Source organism: Molothrus aeneus, unplaced genomic scaffold (genome assembly GCF_037042795.1).
Source record: "Molothrus aeneus isolate 106 unplaced genomic scaffold, BPBGC_Maene_1.0 scaffold_35, whole genome shotgun sequence".
Taxonomy (NCBI): Eukaryota; Metazoa; Chordata; class Aves; order Passeriformes; family Icteridae; genus Molothrus; species Molothrus aeneus.
This window is the reverse complement of record NW_027099016.1, coordinates 1079321-1098464: the sequence shown is the minus strand read 5'-3', so window position 1 is coordinate 1098464 and position 19144 is coordinate 1079321. Positions and strand designations below refer to the sequence as shown.

General features: G+C 54.5%; 1 pseudogene; it reads left to right on the top strand.

The window, feature by feature from the left end:
- The first annotated feature begins 642 nt into the window (after positions 1 to 642).
- Positions 643 to 12805, top strand: LOC136570630 (serine/threonine-protein kinase PAK 3-like; annotated as a pseudogene).
- Positions 12806 to 19144: the final 6339 nt, after the last annotated feature.

Here is a 19144-nt window from a genome sequence, read left to right as displayed (position 1 = left end):
CTGGCAGCACCAGTCCGGAGCAGGGCGGGCTCGGCAGCGCCGCGCGCTCTCATTGGCTGCCGCCACTTTTGGGGACCCGATCTCAGAGGCTCCGCCACACAACTGATGACTCTTCAACGCCCCGCGTTCTCATTGGCTGCGGCGCGTTTCGGCTGTGTTTTGATTGGCTGAGGCCTTTCCGGGCCGCTGCAGCCCCGGGCTGGGGTTTTTTTGGGGAGGGGGAACCTTGGGGCGCTGGGCAGGTGGGAGCTCAGGTGAGCCCAGCAATGCGTGCCCAGGGGCGCGGGATCTCAGCGGTGCCCGTGGCGAGCGGTGACGCTGGCCCGATGCCAGGCACCCCCAGAGCCGCTCTGTCCCTGCCCCTGCAGCCGCACAGGGACAGAAAATGGAACCGAGGGATCCTGGCTGGGGAGAAGGACCGGGAGAGATCCCTCAGCAAATCCGGCACGGGCACAACAGACCCGGCCTGGGCACACGGAGGGAATTTATTACCAACCAAATCACAGCAGCACAAGGAGAAGGGAAAGAAATCTCTCCAACACCTTCCCCCCACCCAACGGGGATCACCCAGAACAGGGATCACCAGGGCTCTGCCCAACGGGGGTCACTGGGGATCATCCAGCACGGATCCTCCCATGGGGGATGGAGCTGGAGCAGCGCACGAAGCTCTTCCCACACTCGGGACACTCGCAGGGCTCTCCCTGGTGTGGAAGTGCTGGTGAGTGATCATCTCTGAATCCCACCTGAAGCTCCTCTGACATTCCAAGCACTCCTAGGGCCATTCCCCAGTGTGGATCTTGTGGTGCTTGCTGAGGCCGGAGGTCCCACTGAAGCCCTTCCCACGTTCCCCACACTCCCAGGGCCTCTCCCCAGTGTGGATGTTCAGGTGTTCCATCAGGGTGGAGCTGTAGCTGAAACCCTTCCCACATTCCAAGCATTTGTGGGGCTTCTCCCTGCCATGAGGCTTCTCCACCAGCTCTGAGCTCTGGCTGGATCTCCGGCCTCCTTCCTGGCTCAGGGGGGCTCTTTCCTCCCTGCAGCTCCCTGGGCTGGGTTTGCAGCCCCTCCTCATGAGGGATCTCTGGGCCTTTTCCTCCTCCTCCATCCAGCCACAGCTTGGGAATGACAGATCCTGGTTTGGGGGAAACCAAGGTGGGAACACCTTGGAGTAGAGGCTCCTACTGGCCAGGTCCATCTGTAGAAGTCAGCAGGAGTCTTGTGTCCATGAAAACCTCCACAATGTCAAGGTTCAGCCCAAAAAGCTCTCCCAGGATTTCCCTATCACTCATCTCTCCACTTCTGGTGTTCCAGAGGTTTCCTGATTTCTTTTCCTTGGGATCATGGGGGTCCAATGGTTCCAGGGGTTCTCCATTCTCCGGCGTCCTGCTCAGGGATGATCCAGGGCCTTTTGGGGGTCCATGGGGGCCCTTCTCCCCTGATGCTCTACTTTGAGATCCCAGGGGTCCCTCCTCTCCAGGCTCCCCCCCTTTCCATTCTGCCGGGGTCCCCCAGCTCTGGGATCGCCCCTCTCTGCTCTCCCCACTCTGGGGGTCCCAGGGGTTCCCCTCCTCTGCTCTCCCAGGGGTCCCCAGGACCAATGTCCTCCCCTGCCCATACTGGGCAATGGCCACGTGGGCCCCCAAAGATCCCCCCAAGGGGCTCAGCTTTGGGCTCCTGCAAGATCCAAACCTACACACCCAGAGAAAACAAAACCTCCCAGAGACACCAGATGATATTTGGGGTCAATTCCACAATCTACAAGTTCCAAATACCCCCCCAATAAAAAACCCTCTCAGGGACTCCTGGATAGATTTGGGACGAGCTCCCCCTCCCCACTGAGCTGCAAGACGAGGTGGGGGCGATGGTCCCGTGGCTGCGGCCACAGGGGGCACTGGAACCTCCTGTTCCTGCTGTTCCTGCTCCTGCTCCTCCTCTTCCTGCTCCTCCTTTTCCTCTCTCCCTCCTCCTCCTCCTCCTTCCTAATCCCACCTCGTCCCCAGTTCCTGCCTTCTGTGTATTTAGAGTGGAGGACCTTGCTTGTTTTTAGAACTAGAACAAAGATCCCAGATGGAACAAGGCTTGCTGCTTTTAGTCAGGAGTATCAGTGACTAAAGGTCACGTTTCCTTTGCTTTGGTCCTGTCCTTGTTCTCCTCAGTGTTCAGGCTGGGCTATGGGGTGTCCTTGTTTGCTGCATTTTCCGAGTTCCTCTTGCATCCTTTGGGCCATGGGCTGTGCCCTGGGAGGGTTCTTTGTGCTCCTTTGTGACACAGGAGAACCTTCCAGGCGGTTTCTGTGTGAGCTGCTGCTGGGATGTCACAGGAACAGCGCCACGTCGCCGTGGTGTTCCCGTTGCTGTGGGACACGGAGGCCTCAGTGCCCAGAGTGGCTCTGGGCTCGCTGCCGGAGGATCCTCCTGCCCGAGGCATTCTCAGCAGCCAGCCCAGCCCTGTCCTTCTGTGCTTGCAGGGCTACAGGCTGCAGGCGTGTGCAGCGCAGCCAAAATGATCCAGCACGTGTGGCTGCTGCAGTTTGCACTCTGTACTCTGTGGCTTATTCGGGGTATTTTTTAACCCACTTGGCACGTAAGTCGAGGTTTTACCTCGGTGCAGCATCTGTGGCTTTGGGCTTACTGTGTGCTTTCTGTTCTTCCTCTGGAGCTGAGTTGGCTTTGGAACCAAATGGCCATGAAGACACCATTGCTTTGGGAGAGCTCCTGCCAGCAGCTGCAGCTGAAAAAGGGGGTGTCTGCAGCCAGCGGGGCGTGCACAGCATCTGCAATGAGCCCTGGGGGGTTCTGTTCCCTCAAGCAGGGAGTCTGTGCCAGCAGAGCCTGGAACTGCCTCCCTTTGCTGCTCCAGCCAAGAACTGACCCAGCCCAGTGTTTTGTGCTTGTTCTCTTGCTTGCTGTGGGAAGGGACTGTGGCTCCTGGAGGGATGCAGTGAAAGCAAAATGCTCTCTTGGGGTTGCCTTGCTCCGTGGCATTCCCCAGCACTGGCAGTTTTTCTCCTAACAGCATCTGGTTCATGTTCCCTCTCCCATTGCAGGGCACCTCCTGTCTGGATTCCGAGCAGCTCCTCCTTCGGTGAGTGGGAAAGGAACCTTTGGTGTTTGGAATTGTGCAGCAAGTTGTGAGCTCGGCATGTGGCAGTCAAGGGCCAGCCTGGGAGGCTGAAGGAAAGTTCCTGTCAGTGTCTTTGCAGCAGGAGCAGCAGCAGCAAAGGAATTCCCATCAGTTTTCTCGTTTTCTGCTGAAGAGCTTTTGAAGAGCTGCAGGTCTGGTTTTGCAGGCAGAGGATTGCTTGCTGGCTTTAGCCATGGTGGAATATGGAATTCCCAACAATAAGTGGCAATGTCGACTTTAGCCCATTGTTAGTTGGAACAGCTCCAAACCCAATTTCTGCTTAGTGCAGCTGGATGTGCAGCTGAGGATAAATAAGGTGATAACTGAGATAGAATTTCCCGTCCCTCACGCTGCCGTCTGTCCACAGGGTACAGAAGCAGCACCAGCACCTCCTGGGGCTCCCTCTGCTTCCGAAGAGGAGGCCCAAGAGGAAGAAGACAGCAGTGAGCTTCCCGCTGCTCTGGGGGACGATGGTGAACTTCCCTCAGTGCCGGGAGATGACAGTGAACTTCCTGCTGCCCTGGGAGACGAGGGCGAACATCCCGCGGGGTGGGAATGCAACGGCGAGGCTCCCGCGGGCTGGGACAAGGACAGGGGACATCTCCCGGCCTGGGACGAGGACGGTGGATGTCCCCTGGTGTGGGACCAGAGTGGCCAAGCTCCCACGGAGTGGGATGAGGACAATGGACATCTCCCAGTGTGGGATGAGGATGGAGGACATCCTGTGGCTTGGGAAGAGGAGAGTGAACATCCCCCAGCATGGGAAGTGGACAGCGAACATCCCCTGGCTTGGAAAGAGGATGGCGAACCTCCAGCGTGTTGGGAAGAGGATGGAGAAGCTGCAGCATTTTGGGATGAGGATGGAGAAGCTGCAGCATTTTGGGAAGAGGATGGAGAAGCTCCCTCTGCTTGGGAAGAGGACAATGAACCTCCCTCTGCTGTGGGATCCTGGGCTGAACATTCTGACAGCAGCACAGCCAGGCAGCCAGAGGGGAGAGGGGAGTGGTGCCTGATGCAGCTGAGTACGTCTGCTCTGTTCCTGGGTGCCTGAGCAGGTGCTGTGTGTGTGTCTGGGCATCAGCTGCATCCAGTGTTGCTCTGCAGCTGAATGTCACCGAGCCATTGATTGTCCTTCCCCAGCTGACACCAAGGGGCTCACGGCCCCAGGGAGTGGGGCTGGTTGTGGCTCTGCTGCAAGGGGGGGTCTCACTCTGGGAGGGAGCGTCTTCCACGTGGTTTCTTTCAGGGAACACCGTGAGCGAGGCGGAGCCTGCCGAGAAATACCTGGAAGTGGAGCAGATTGGCCAAGGGTAAGTGCACGGCAGCTGCTGCTGCACAAGCAGGGCCGGGTGTTGTGCTGGTGCAGGATCAAGTGAGAAGTCAGGAGAGCTCCAAACACCTTCAGACACTGGGCTACCATCCTGCTGTCTCTCAGTCCTAATCAGAATTGATAACTGTGGTCAGAAGGCGCCGTCAAAGGCCCCTGAGGCTGGCAGTGTCCTGCCTGCAGCAAGGAGCAGGACCTGGAAGATCTTCTGTCCCTGGAACTGGATTGCCTAAAAGAGCAACTCACCATGTGGTGACTGTCAGAAAACAGTTCTCAAGAAGATTTCTTTCAAATATTTTCCTTCAAAAACTATCCACTGGTCAGGATTATCAACCTAATGGTTTAGAAACAGAAACCAGAGATGAACTAATAAGTGCTCTATTCTAGCACAGGTAGCAGACCCCATCCATTCAGTAACAGACACAGAGCTGATGCACTCTGGGGGAAAAAGCATCACCTGCCTGATGGCAGGGCCCTTGTGGAACCTGCAGGTCTTAGGCAGGAAATGGAAAAGGATGAAATGGATTCTTTTCCAGGTCTTTAGACACCCATTTCTCACCTCAGGTTTTGAACTAAAGCAATTCAGGGTGGACATTTGGGATTTGCTCCAGCCCAATTCCTTCATGTTGGGTCTCAGTTTTCTCCTGCACACCTTGCATGGCAGAGGGCTGGTGGCTGCTGTGCTGTTGTTGGAAGGGTCGATGCACCCAGGTGTTTGTGAACGCTGCAGGCAGCAGAGATCTCCTGTCTGGGCTGGCTTTCCCTGCCAGGGCCTAAAGCGCTGCTTCTTTCTTCTCTGCTGTTTTGTCTCCAGGGCTTTCGGAACCGTTTATAAAGGACTCGACAGGGCCACTGGAGGAGAGGTCAGTGCCAACACGCCCAGCACGCCTGGCAGCTCTCCAGGGCTTTCCCCTCTGCTGGGAGCTGTGGCTGCAGCTTTGGGGGCCAGCAGAGCTTTCCTGCCCAGGCTGCTCCTCTGAAGGCAGAGCAGTGTCAGCCTGCAGAGCACAGCTGGGACAGACTTGGTCCTTCTGAAGCGCCAAAGGAATGCAAGGAGGGCAGCGGTGTCTGTCAGAGCAGGACACGCTGGCTTGGCCTTCATATCTAAAAGTGTGAATGCATCAGCTGCTGGAGACTGAGGCCCAATTTATCTTCATCCCAGCCTCAGATAGGAACATTATCTAGCTATTCTTAGCTAAACTATAACACTATTATGTCCATCCTGCCTTTCATTTTCAAAGGCTACCTCAAGGCCTAATTAGGTAGAGATCCTGCTTGGGCTCAATTTGGGGTTTTAGTCCTACTTCAGCTGTTCACAGAGAGAGAGGGAGAGAAATGAGGAGATGGATATCCAGAGCAAAGCTCTCTCCTAAACCCTGAAGTTGTGTTTGGTCTGGTGTCAGTGACAGCCTGTGACAGGGATCACCTGAGCAATGGGTGTGCGTGTCTGCTTTGTTCTGCAATCCCAAACAGAGCAGCTGGATCTGAAATCATGACCAAATCCCATAGAATTGCTAAGGGGTTCCTGGCTGTTTTGCTCTGTTTTCACAGAACCAGAATTACCTCCTGCTTGCAAAATGGGTTTGAATAATAATAGTAGGAGTGTTGAGGCCATTTAAGAAGACTGTAGGTGCAGAGAATGTTGTTAGAGCTTTGAGGCTGACAGCTGAGGGACCATTTCTGCAGAGCTTGCAAGGCCAAATGTCTCTGGCCATGTGTCCTGTAAGCAGCCCCCAGCTGGCAGAGCAATGGGCTGTGGGAATGGCCCTTGCTGAGCTCTGTGTCCCATCCCAAGGCAGTTTGGCACAGCCCGGCTCCGTCGCTCCACAAAGACTCGCTCCGTGTTTGCTGTGGCCTCCTGCCACAGACTCCTCCAGTTAAAGGCTGCAATGTCCATTCAGGTGGCCATCAAGAAAATGAGTCTTAGAGGGCAGAACAGGGAACGAGCTGTGAATGAGATCCTGCTCCTAAAGGACAAGAAGCACTCCAACATTGTCAACTCTTTGGACAGGTGAGTGCTTCAGCTCTGATCCCGAGCCCGGGCCCTGCGTTAACCTTTCCTGGCATCCGGAGTCTGTAGCCTGTTTTGAAAATGCCTGACCCAGCCACATCTTCCCAAACCAACAGCCTGGCAGTTCACTCCCTCCACGTGCTTTTGTTGCTTTGCTTTGGTTTTTCCTTCAAGTTGACCCCGTTTGCTGTGTCTCTCAGCAAGTGCTGATAAACCACAGCAGAAATTATTTCCCTTGGCTTCTTCTTCCCAGCCCTTTTCCATTGCTAAAGATGCCAGTAAGACCAAGTTCTTGTTTCCAGAAATGCCTCATTTGCCCATATTTCACTGGCCTTGCCTGTTTCTGAAGGGACTTTCTGAAAGGTTTTCTGACTGCTTTTGTCCCAAGTGCTGCACGGCCTCCTGCCCTGGATAACCCTGGCAGTTGTGTTGCCTTGTTCTGGAGGGAATGGTGGAACTGATGAGTTCAGAAGCTGAACCAGCTGGGGCCAAGTGTTGTGATTCCACATTGATCTGGGCTGTTGCTAAACTACATTTTTCACCTGCTTGCCATCCAAGGCCTCTCCTTTCTCACAGGTGTCTCCTTCCCCTTTAGACTGTGCAGATTCCAAGGGCTGTGCAGCCTGGCAGGAATGTCTCTCCATCTGATTCTGTCCTCACTGACAAGTGACCTGGAAACAAAACTCCACTCCAGGCTTTTCCATGGGGGAATTGAGCTCTGCACTTTCATCTCCATGCCATTGCTTTCCTCTTCCAGCTTCCTTGTGGATGGAGATCTCTGGCTGGTGATGGAATATATGGATGGAGGAACTTTGCGGGACGTTGTCAGACAGACACGCATGGCTGAAGGAGAGATTGCAGCTGTCAGTCGGGAGGTGAGGGATCCTGCTTGTCACTCCCATGGCTGGGACATGATGGTCCTTCCAAACAGGGCGTGAGAACAGGAGTGGCTCCATGCTCAGGGCTTTGTTTCTGTGTTGTTTTCATGAGCTGGAGAAGAAAGAGCCTCTGCAGTGAACGGCCTGCCAGCATCACTGCACTTCTACTCTGTTTTTGTTCTCTCTCCTGCTGTTGTGGTACTCTCTGTGTGCTTTGGATTTGATTTGCTGTTCTCAGCTTTGCCTTGAGCTGTTTGTCTGGAGCTTGTGTGCACTGCACTCCTGGCCTGTCACAGCAAAGCTGCTGCTGGCAGAATTCTGAGCTGTCCTTTCTGGTGTGATATATTCCAGCCATTGGTTTTTGCCCTCGTGTTTCTTGTTCTCTCTCAGTGTCTGCAGGGCCTGGATTTCCTCCATTCCAACCGGGTGATCCACAGGGATCTGAAGAGCTCCAACATCCTCCTGGGCATGGACGGCTCTGTCAGGCTGGGTGGGTGTTCCTGGCCAGGCACGGCGCTCCCAGGCTGCGGGACTGGGGCTGCTTCCCAGGGAGGGCCAGAGCCCCACAAGGGCTGCTGGGGGCACTGCCCGGCCCCTGCTGCCAGCTGAGAGCAGCTGCCCCTGCAGAGAGCTCAGGAGAGGAGCAGGGGGCCAGCAGTGCCTTTGCTCTGGCCATGGCCCTTCCAGAGGGGCAGCAGTGGGAATCTAAAGCTCCAAGGGAATCAGTAAAAGCCACTGCAGGAAAGCTGAGGGTTGCTTGAAGGGTCCAGTTCCATCTTTCCTTGGCTACAGCCCTGAGGGCTTTTCCAGCTGACTTCACTACTGCACTCTCAGACTGAGCGTGGGGAATCTTTGTGCTTGGTTTCCTCATTGCAGCTGCCTTTGACAGGGTTTGTTTCTGTCCTCAGCTGATTTTGGCCTCTGCGCTCAGCTCAGCCCTGAGCAGGACCAGCGCAGCTCCATGGTGGGCACTGCTCACTGGATGGCCCCAGAAGTTGTGACCAGATCTCCTTATGGCCCCAAGGTGGACATCTGGTCCTTTGGCATTGTGACCATCGAGATGGTGGAAGGAGAACCTCCTTACTTCAGGGAAACGGCGGCCATGGTAAGAGGCAAATTCTCCAGGGGCTGCAGAGGCTGCGAGCACAGGGGGACCCTGCACTGGGAGCAGCAGCTGGAGGTTTCTGCACATGGGAAGGGAATTCCCAGAGGACTTGTGCCTCCACACAGACAAATGTTCTGCAGTCTCCAGCAACAATTTGCTTTGGGCTTTTCGTTGTTGCAGCTCTTCTAGCTGAGAGGATGACCTGGAAATATGAAGCAAGTGCATCAGCTCTAATGTTATCTTGCAAGAAAACCCCACACCATCCCCAAATCCCAGCCCCAAACCCAACAAGATTTCTGCAGGAGTTTCTAAAAGAGGTTTTGCAAGATGATCTCCCCTGATTATTCTCACTGGGAAACTTGTTGAAAACATGAAGATGATGGTTTAACATCCCCATAGTCTAACATATTTCTTTCCTAGTCCAAGCTACTTTTTCTGTGTCACCAAGCCTGAGCTTTCAGCATCACAAACCTCCTGTTTCTTGCCTGGCAGTTTCTGGGATGGGGCATCAGGAATGCATTTACTTGAGTGTCAGTGGCACTGCAGAGATGCGCTTGATGGAAGAATCCTCTGCAATAACACAGGCAGACCACACTGAATCTGGAAAATGGCCTGTAAAGCTGGTGTCCATATTTGGAGAAGCAAAATGGGCTATTTCTGATGGAGGTTCCTACTAACAAAGCCAGCCAATGAAACTGGCTCTCAAGGCGAGATCATTTGGATGTTGCAGTGGCTGTGGCAGCCGCAGGGTTTGGGTTTTTTGCTTGGCATAGCAAAATGAGCTCTGAGCAGCATCTCTGGCAGGGAGGAAAGTGCCCCTGGAGCTGGGGCTGAGGCCCCGGGGTGGATGTGAGCCCGTGTGGGTGTGAAGGAAGCTGGCAGAGCGCTGAGTTTGCTTTCCCTGCAGGCTCGCGCTCTGATCCGGCAGAACGGGACCCCGCAGCTGCAGGAGCCCCGGCGCCTGTCGGCTCTGCTGCGGGACTTCCTCGAGTGCAGCCTGGAGCCGGACGAGGAGCGGCGCTGGGCTGCCCAGGAGCTGCTGCAGGTGAGAGCCAAGGGCTGCAGGGGAAGCAGCAGCGCCAGGGAGGGGTTTTCTTGTGGGGCCCCCTCCGATAGTCTCCAGTCTCGCTGCGTTCCACGCGCAGAGCGAGCAGAATCCTCGCCTGCTGTGGCCTGGCAGGCTCCTTTCGAGCTCATCTGGACCTGGTGCCCCACAGCGAGCAGGGACATCTTCAAGCAGCTCAGGGGGCTCAGAGCCCTGCCTGACCTGAGCTTGGATGTTTCCAGGGAGGAGGCACCTCCCACATCTCTGGGCACCTCCTGTCAGTGTTTCCCCACTCTCCCGGTTAAAAAATTCTTCCTTAGATCTAATCTGAGCCTGCTTCCCTCGATGTTCAAACCATTCCCTTTGTCCTGTTGCAACAGAGCCTGTGAGGAACTTGACTCTGGAAAGTAACAGTTCATTTCTTTATTTTTTATGCTTTGGACAGCACCCATTTTTATCATCAGCCAAGCCTCTCTCCAGCCTGGCACTTGTGATCACTGCAGCAAAGCAACTGAGGGAGCAGCGGAGGAGATGAAGTTCTTGAGGACAGCTTCTTGTTCCAGTAGTTAGGACAATTAGTTAGTCATGGTAGTTAGCACTGGTAGTTAGTTAGGGTAGTTAGCATTGCTAGTTAGTTATGGTAGTTAGAGCAGCCTGTTTGTTATGAAAGTTTTATGAATAAAAACTCTCTTAATCCTCAACTCCCCTGACGTGTCCCTTCCCTCTCCCGCTGTGACTCAGCTGCCCGGAGCAATGTGAGGGGAGAGCGGGCCCAGCCTGGCCCAGAGCTGAGCCCCAGCAGAGCCCTGGCAGAGCCCAGAGCAGCCTCGGCACCTGCAGAGTCAGCCTGGAAGGAGGCGCTTGGAGCCTTCTCGGCTGCACCCGGCTCTTGGTTACAAACTGTGTGTGCTGGAAAATGCCACCGGCTCTGCAGGAGGGCAGAAGGGGCCTGGGGAAGGCCCAGGTGCTCCATGCAAGGGAAAAACCTGCCCTGGGTTTGTTATAAATAACTAGGTAGTGTTGGCTTTTGCTATTATGTATTGACTTCTGCAAAATATTCTTAATCACAACAATTTTGATATAGTACAGTTTGTAATCACTTTTAACTGCTTTTGCTATAGTATAATTTGTCAGCTTCTTGTGGCCAATGCCCTGGCCCCTGTGTAGCTCATATCCTCAGAACATCATTTATGAATGACATTTCAGTTTGAGGACAGTGTGAAAAACATACATTATAGTTTTGGCTTTTGCAAAATATTAAAGTAGATGCCATGTGTTGTGCATTAGAATGTTAACTTTTACAGATGTAGCTGTAGTTGTGAAATAATAACTAGTGCTTTTATTTTTGTAACTAACTGACAATAACAACTCAGAGATATTTGTGAAAGAGCTAATGTTCATTTAAAGTTCTTGTGGAAATAGCTAAAAGCCTCTGCATGGTCAGATAACATTTAAGGAAGGGATGTGATGAGGCCCCCTGCCACTGACCCTTCCACTGTCAATAACTGTCAGCTGCTGAAACCACAGAACAGGGGCCCTTGTGAGGCAGTGACACACAACCCTCAAAACAACAATCCACGATTCCTGCACGTGCTCTAAAAAGGCGAGCTGGGGGTCAAATCAACCTAAAGAATTCCTGGAACATGTAAATGTGTTCAAAGAAATGTTTGAATATGTATAATCATTATGAATATGTATTTGAAGAATACAATGGAGAAACTAGACAAGAAGAGTTGCTGTGGTTAACCGGTGTGCCTCTGGCCATCGCCAACACCCAGCACTGTTACTGATTTGTCCCTTATTATTCCTTATTAAACTTTCAAAAATTCTAAAGAGTGAGGCTCATTTCTCACAAAACCCAAGGTACTCACCCCCTTGTTCTTCCCCCAAAGCCAGGATTTGTCAATCCTAAACTTTTTCTGGATGGAGGAGAAGGAGGCTGCGAGGAAAAGGAAGATGCACTGGTGTGGAGGCCCATTGGGAGTCTCAATCTCCCACCCGTGGAGGACTGGTCCCTAATAAGAAGAATAGATTTCAAGGTTATGGTGAGAAGCTTGCTTCTCCTATAGATCTTTGCAGGCACATGCTGATTTATGGAAAGTTATGTTACCCCATTGGCCTGTTGGCCTAATTACCCTAGTTCAACCCCTGTTACCCATCTTTGCTTAGTCCCTAGAATGTTCTCCCTCTCTGTCCCTCCATTGGCCCCAGTTTACTGCATTCCTCTGCCCCCGTTTCCCTATGAGCTGACCCGACCCTTAACCCCTCCTTTGCCCCATTTTCCCCCATATCCATTGGACCCTGACCCTCAGCTCCACCCTCACTACCCCATATAAAAACCCCCTGTGCCCTCAGCTGGCACCCTGTCTTTGTGCCTGGACCCTGTTCAGTTCTGTCCCCTGTTCCTGTACCAATAAACCCAGTTTGCTGAGATCATACCCAGACCCATCCTGCCGACTTTGTCAGCTTTATAAAGCAGCTGTGAGCTTCGGGCTCCTGAGTGCCGGACGCTCCAAGGGCCTTGGCAGCGCCAGGACGCTCCAGACTGGGACAGCCAGGCAGGGCAGGAGGAATCACTGCCCCTTTCCCCTCCCTGCTGCTCCATCTCCCAGCCCAGCATCGCTGCAGGACAGCCTCACTGCCAACGCCATCCTGCCAGGGATGGACTGGGGGGATCTCCTTCCCCTTCCCTCTGCCATGGAGGCAAATCCCATCTTCTCCTTGTCCACCCTCCTTCTTCTCCTCATTCTGTCCTACATCCATCTATGTTCCTTTCCCATCTCCTTCCTCTCCTCCTGCCTTTTCCTTTTCCCTTCTCCCTGTCTCTTCCTCTCCTTGTCCTTCCTCCCTCACGCACTGAGCTGCGGACAGAGACCAGGGAGAACAAATCCCTGCCACAGAACCTCGTGGAAGAGGCCATTTGGAACAGCTCCACGGCGCAGGAATCCAATGGGGAGGAAAAGCCCCAGAGATCCCACACGAGGAGGGGCTGCAAACCCAGCCTGGGGAGCTGTGAGGAGGTAAAAGCCTCCCTGTGCCGGGAAGGGTGTGGGGAATGTGAGAAGAGCTTCAGGCAGAGTTCAGCCTATTCCTGGTGCCTCCAAAAACGGCGGTGCCAGATGCAGAGATCCCCCTGCAGATCCATGGGGATGCAGAGATCCCCCTGCAGATCCATGGGGTAGCAGAGATCCCCCTGCAGCCCCCGGAGCAGCCACGCTGGAGCACGGGGATGCCTGAGAGGAGGCTGTGACCCCGTGGCGAGAGGGGCCCCGCTGGAGCAGCCTGTCCTGGCAGGACTGACCCCGGGGCACAGTGACCCACGCTGCAGCACTTGGAGGGGGGCTGTGCCCCGTGGGATGGACTCAGCTTGGAGAAGTTCCTGGAGAAGTCTCCGGTGGGAAAGAGCCCAGGGTGCAGCAGGGGAACGACTCCTGTCCCTGAGCAGAGGGAGAAGCCCCGGGGCATGAAGTGAGCACGGCCCCATTCCCTGTCTCCGGCACTGCCGGGGTAGGAGGTGCAGCTGGAAGGAGGGAGGCGTGGGGGAAGGCTGGATTTAAGGCTCTTCACCTACATCTCATTTTCCTCCTCTGAGTTTTTAGTTTTCTGTCAGAAATCTCTCCCCTCCCCCACTCATCCACAGGGGTTTGGGGCAGTTTTCCCTTTTTGGGAGAAATCAAAGCGATGCACTGATGCTCCTAATTAGGGGTAGGAGAAGTGAGGCTCCAGGGCTTTCCGCGGAGCCGGAGCCACAGAAGCCGCAGTGCCGGGAAAGCCGTGGCGGGAGGTGCGGAGAAGTTTGTTTGTGTTTTCAGCTCAATCCCCTCGGGCCCGGGCCCGTTCCAGGGCTGTTCCTCATCTCCGGCTCTGCCCTCACGCAGCCCGGGGGACCCTGAGAGCGCGGGGCGAGGCTGTGCCGTGTGCAGAGCCCGCCCCCGGCTGCGATTGGGCGACGGTGCCGTCAGTCGTGGTTCTGGCGCGCTGATTGGTGGGAGCGGGGCGGGGCAGGGCCCCGGTGGCGGCCTGAGGGTGGCCGTGGCTCGGCAGCGGCGCCACTGGCGGAGCGTCTGTGCGGGCCCGGGAGCGGCGGCAGCGGCCGGAGCGCGGTGAGGCGGCGGCGGAGCTGGGAGGCGGCCGCAGCGCAGGTGGGAGCCGCGCTGGGTTGTGCGGGGGCTCGGGGCTCGCTGCAGGCCTCGGGGGCGGCAGGGGGCTCAGGCGGGTTCGTTGTGCCGTGTCCGGCGCGTGTTGCCGCTGGCGTGAGGGCGCTGCGGGAGCGGCTGCCCGCGGTCTCCTTGCGGCCGCTGCCTCGGCAGGAGCCGCTGCCGGAGCAGCGCTGGCTCGGCCCGGTTCCTGTGGCTGGGACAGAGGCGGCTGCCCCGTGCCCGGGGCTGTGCGGGGAAATTGACGTGGCCGGAGGTTTCTGTGCCCCGAGGAGACAGAGGAGTCCTGTACAAGTGACTTTATTGCTGAGCAGAGGGAGAGGCGCAATTTGCCGTGCGCTCTCTGCCATTGTTGTAGTTCGCAGCCTCCTTTTTATCCTCATTTTCCCGGCCTCATCGCCCTCTCCCTTTGCCCACTGGCTGAGGTACTTGGAAGGTTCAGACCTCCCGATCCGCCAACTGCATGTCCTCGTTAATGTGCAACCCCACTTTTGTAGAACAGCCGATATTCACGGCTCTGTTAAGTCTTTGTTCTTCTGGAAGTTCAGGAATTTAGCGGGACTTTGAGGAGCTTTCCGTGTCAATTTCTAACATTTTCTAAAACTGATGGTTTCTCCCATTACTTCCTTATCTACAAGTCCCTGGCCCTATCTCCGGCAGACTCACTCATTGACTCGGTTTTTTCTTACTGAGTCTTCTTTGGTTTTGGGATTATTCTGAGTGCCCTCATTCCCTGTCCTTCTGTAGCCGTTTCTGGATCAGGAGGCCTGGCTGCCACCTGCATCCCCTCGCTCAGCTGCTGAATGAGCTGCACTCTCAAGGTGTGGAGCATGGTAAAAAGATGAGAGTTGCTGTAGCACATCAGAGGATCCTGCACATCACATCACCATCGTTAACCCATGGTCTGCCAGGGAGCCACAAAAATGTCCCATTCCCATTTTTTGCACTTTTGGGCCAGAACATGAACTGCTTTCTTGTTTATTTTGTTATCTTTTTCAGCACTTTTCCTTTGTCATCTATTTGCCAAGACCAGTTTGAGTCATTTTATTTTCTACAAACTCCTCCTTTTTCTGCTAACAGATGATCTGATCCCATCCCATGGTTAAGTGTTGTGTTCCTCATTTAAGGGATTGTTCAGCAGGAAGGTCAGGAGCTGGAGCTGTCTGGTTGGTTATTCCCAGGGCAGCTTGTCATCTAATGATGCCATTGAAATGAGAAATGGGTTCTGTGGCTCCTGACATGAATTGGTTTGGGTTCCCAGGGGCTGGTGCATGGTGTTGTAGGATTTGTTCTGCTGGCCGTTCATCTTTTCTCCATTTTTGGCCGCTCTCTCCAGCCAGGGCTGCATCAATTGATGCTTTTCTCTAATTTAATCATCAAATACTTGGATTCCCAACTGATTTCCCTGAACTTGTGGTAGCAAGAACATTTCAGTGCTCTAATACACCCTATATAACACAGCCAGTGACAGTACATGTTGGAGTGGGCAGAGAGATGATTCCCCCCATTTATTTATAGTGAAGTTTTTCCAACATTCTTCATTTGCTGTTTCCCTTTGCAGCTTCGCCCGTTTCTGTTGCAGGGTCAGATATCCTCACCCTGGGCTCTGCCTTGAGCTGTGCAAATTCCATCAGGGCAAGCAGGCAGAGCTTGGGGTGAGGGGCAGAGGGAATCAGCCCAACTCCTGCCCCAGGCAAGAGACCCAGGTACATTGTCCAGGCTTTGCCCAGCAGTGTTCATTTGCATTTCTAAAGCTCCTCTCCAGGCTGCCTGGAATGAAGCTTCTCTTCCAGGGCAGCGATCTGGTGAGTCACATGTGGCCCCCCCAGAATCTGCTTTTTTTTAAAAAAAGTATCAACTATTTACGAGTTAAAAGTGTTACAGTTAAAGCTGTTCAATTTTGCAAAATGCAACATAAAGGCGGACATGGAAAAACCCAGAGCAAAAATTGATTCTCACACTTCTGTCCCAAACCTACCTGACAATATAAAAAATTACGAAAAAATTTTCCCATGTTGTAATTTTGTCACTGAAACTGCAGGGAAAACAAAAACTCACCAAGAATCCTTTAGTGTTAGAGAGTCAAGGCATTACTTGTTTCTGGCCAGGATGTGCAACAGAAATAATTTCTTTCACAAATAGCCCGGCTGTGCAGAGAAAATCATTCCATGACACGTGAGTTTTACTCTATTTTTCCTAAACTTTATGTAGTCTGAACCAATCTAAATCCCCTGCTTTAATGTTCATTGCTTCCAAGTTGTGTAAGTTTTTAGTATTTGGTTTCCTGTTGGACCCGGATTTCTTTCCCTCTGATGTGAATTCGGTCCACACTCCTGGATGTCCTTCTCAGCCTTTTCCAGACCAGGTGTCTCCAGCTGTGCCGGGGGCAGTGTCTGGGGTAGCTGTTGGTTGCTGTTTGCTGCTGGGCGTTGATGTTTTGTTGCTGGTCGTTATCTCTGTGGGTGTCTTTTGGGCTATTCCCAGTCTGTGGAGATGTTGAACTCATCCCTGTTGAGTGGTGTAACAGCCCTTAAATAAAACCTTTAAAATTTCTTTCCCAAAGGCAGACCCTTGAGTAGAGAAACCATTCTGAGCAGAGAAAGAAGATTTAAAAGAACCAAAATGGGTACATTTTGCAGCAATGCAGTCGCAGTCAGCCCAGAGTGTGGGTGTGAGTGAGCCCCAGAGTGGAATTGTGCCCTGGTGCTCCCCAGCAGCTGTGGCAGTGCAGGCCCAGCCAGCGCTGAAGCTGCAGCAGTGGCAGCAAGGCTTGGCCGCAGTGGCTGGAGGTGCCAGAGGAGGGTGGCCAGGATTCCCGAGGGTTTGAGCAGAGGATCTGTGGGCAGGCCCAGGGGCTTGGCCCGCTGTGGAGCCCTGGCTGCTGCTGCGTTGCCTTCAGGGCAGGCTCGGGGGCGGCTCCCATGGTCCTGCTGCAGGCGGGAAGTGCAAATCTCCGGGGCTTCAGAGCCCCTGAGGCCAGGCTGAGGGGTCCCCCGTGTTCAGCTGTGCTGGCGGCTGTTTCTGGCCTCAGGGACACTTGGCATGGGCCCCTTGGCCACCAGTGGTGCTGCTTTGCACTCCTTAGGCAGGAGCCGATGTCCTGGCTGGGTGTTGGCAACAGCAAAGTGCCAGGGCAGGCTCTGTGCCAGCCCAGCTTCCTGTGGGAGAATATACCTTGATCTCTGATCCAGTGCTTGCTGAAGCAGTCAGAATTGCTTTTGCCCCCCTGTTAGGTGCCATGGTGTCAGCAGAAGATATTGAAGCCTTCCTGCTCAGGGCATTTCAGTGCCAGGCTCCTACAAGCACCCAGAGCTCCGTGGGTTGAGCTGAGCATGGGGCGGTGACCTGCGCTTTGTCTGATTCCCCTTCCTTCCCTCCCCTGGAACAGGCTGTTGCTTTTAGACACCACTTGTCCTGGTTGCTTCAGAGTACTTTGGAGAGGCTCCATATCTAATTTTCCCTATTTCCCTGGGGCTGCCCACACTTCTGGGTTCACTTCAGCATAGGCCTGGCCAGACATTTGACACAGAGGTACAACGGAACTGGCCTCTGTATCACCTTTTATAATATTAATTTGCGTTCCAAATTTAGCGATCAAATCCCTTCCCAGTAAATCATGATAGCAATTAGGAGCAAATAAAACTTCATGCATTTCAAATCCATCTCCCAGATCTACTAATAGTGGTTGAATAAAACCATACATCTTTCCCACTTATGCCATGAATAATCAAAGACATTTTTGGCATTTTTCCCTCCCTTAGGTCTAAGATTCAGAGTGGATTGAGAGGCCCCTGTGTCCATCAGGAGAAGCCTCCTCTCAATGCAGACCGAGCTGAATGTTCTCAAGGGCTCCAGTGTGGAGGGTCCCTGGTGTGATGGGAGCTGTGACAGCCCTGCCAATCCATGTCCATCAAGGGGTGGACTTGCTGGTCCTGAGGGTGCTGCTGTCTGTGCTTGCAGTGTCCTTGTGCCCTGCAGCTGGAGCGCTGATTCCTTGCCAGGGGCTGTTTGGGTGGGCTGTCCCCTGCCGAGGAGGGCAATGCCTCTGCCGGGTGCTTGTGGCCGAGCCCGTGCCCTGGGTGCTGGGGCCCCCTTGGGCCCTGGGGCTGATCCCTCAGGGGCTGTAGGAACTCTGCCCTGGCCTTTGCCTTCAGCTTGGCCTTTTTCTGCTCCCTTCTTGCATTCACCTGCTGGGCCTTTGTGCCCAAGTGCTGCAGGGCCTTCTTCTGCCCCTCCTGCAGCCCCCCTCAGTGCCTGTGGGTGTTTGTCTTGCTTTACAAGACAGGTGTCTGCTTGGGAAGGCAGAAAAAGCCTCTCTTGGAATGGAGAATGCAAACCCCCTCCCTCTTAATTTTTAGGCTAGTGAAATAGAGTCTCTCAGGCAAAGCTATGGGAATAGGAATACCAGTTCTTTACTAGTGTGTATAATAAAGCAAACAAAGAACACCAGCTCCGGCAGTGACAACAAACAGAGCCCGGAGCCAGTCCCGGCCTTTCGGCTGCGGCGCTTTCCCCTTGGGTGCAGTTCCGGGCACGGCCGGCAGGGGCGCTGGTGGCTCCCGCGGGGCAGGGCAGCGCATCCCTGCCATGGGAACCTCTCTTAACGGAAATAGAGCAATCCCTTCATCTAACTCTGTCACTTTTTTACCTTCTGTGGCTTTTCTCCTGTGTTTTGAGAAGGAATTTGGAGAGGGCTGCCTTTTAACTGAGCTCCTAGTGTTTCGATAAGGTGCTTCCTGTAGAGAGAGAGTTTCCCTGAACAGCCGGAGCTGTGGTTACCAAGGGGATGTAACTCGGAGCAGGACGGGGTCAGGGGAGGATATCCCACCGAGGCTCGGTCGGAGTGTGGGCAGGGTCTGCTGCCGGAATCGGCAGAGGGGGATCTTCCCGTGGAGACCGAGCCGGAGCGTGGGCAGCCCCCACATGGCTTATGGCGGCTGATCCGGCAGCTCCCGGCAGAGAAAAGGCAGGTGGGAGACCCCGGCAGCAGCAGCGGCGGTGCCCAGCGCAGCTGGCACGGGCAGGGCAGCCGGGGATGGGATGGCTGGGACCCGCCCTCGGTGCGGTCGGCGCGGTGACCTCGGCCCACGCGGCAGGACAGAGGAACCCCATCTTCCCCAGCATGGCCGGCAGAGCGGCCGCGGGCCGGGCAGTGGGAGCAGGGCACACAAATTCACCGCCAGCGCCGGGGCAGGTGGAGCTGCCCTGGGCAGTGAGCCCGCACCTGGGATGGAAACCGGGGCAGGCGGAGCTGAGGCGGGCAGCGAGCCGGGACCCGGGACAGGCGCCTCGGCCGCGAACGGAGGGGACAAGAGCTGCAGAGGATCCCACTCTCTTTCTGATTTTTCCTCTTGTTCCCCCTCCTTTTCATTTCCCCTTGTTCTCTTCCTGTTTTGTCTCGGGTGTTTCTCATACTTTAAAGATTTTTATTCTCCTAAAATCTCCTGTCTAACCTATGGCATATTCTCTTTCTTCTAGATTAAATGGGGTTTTTTACA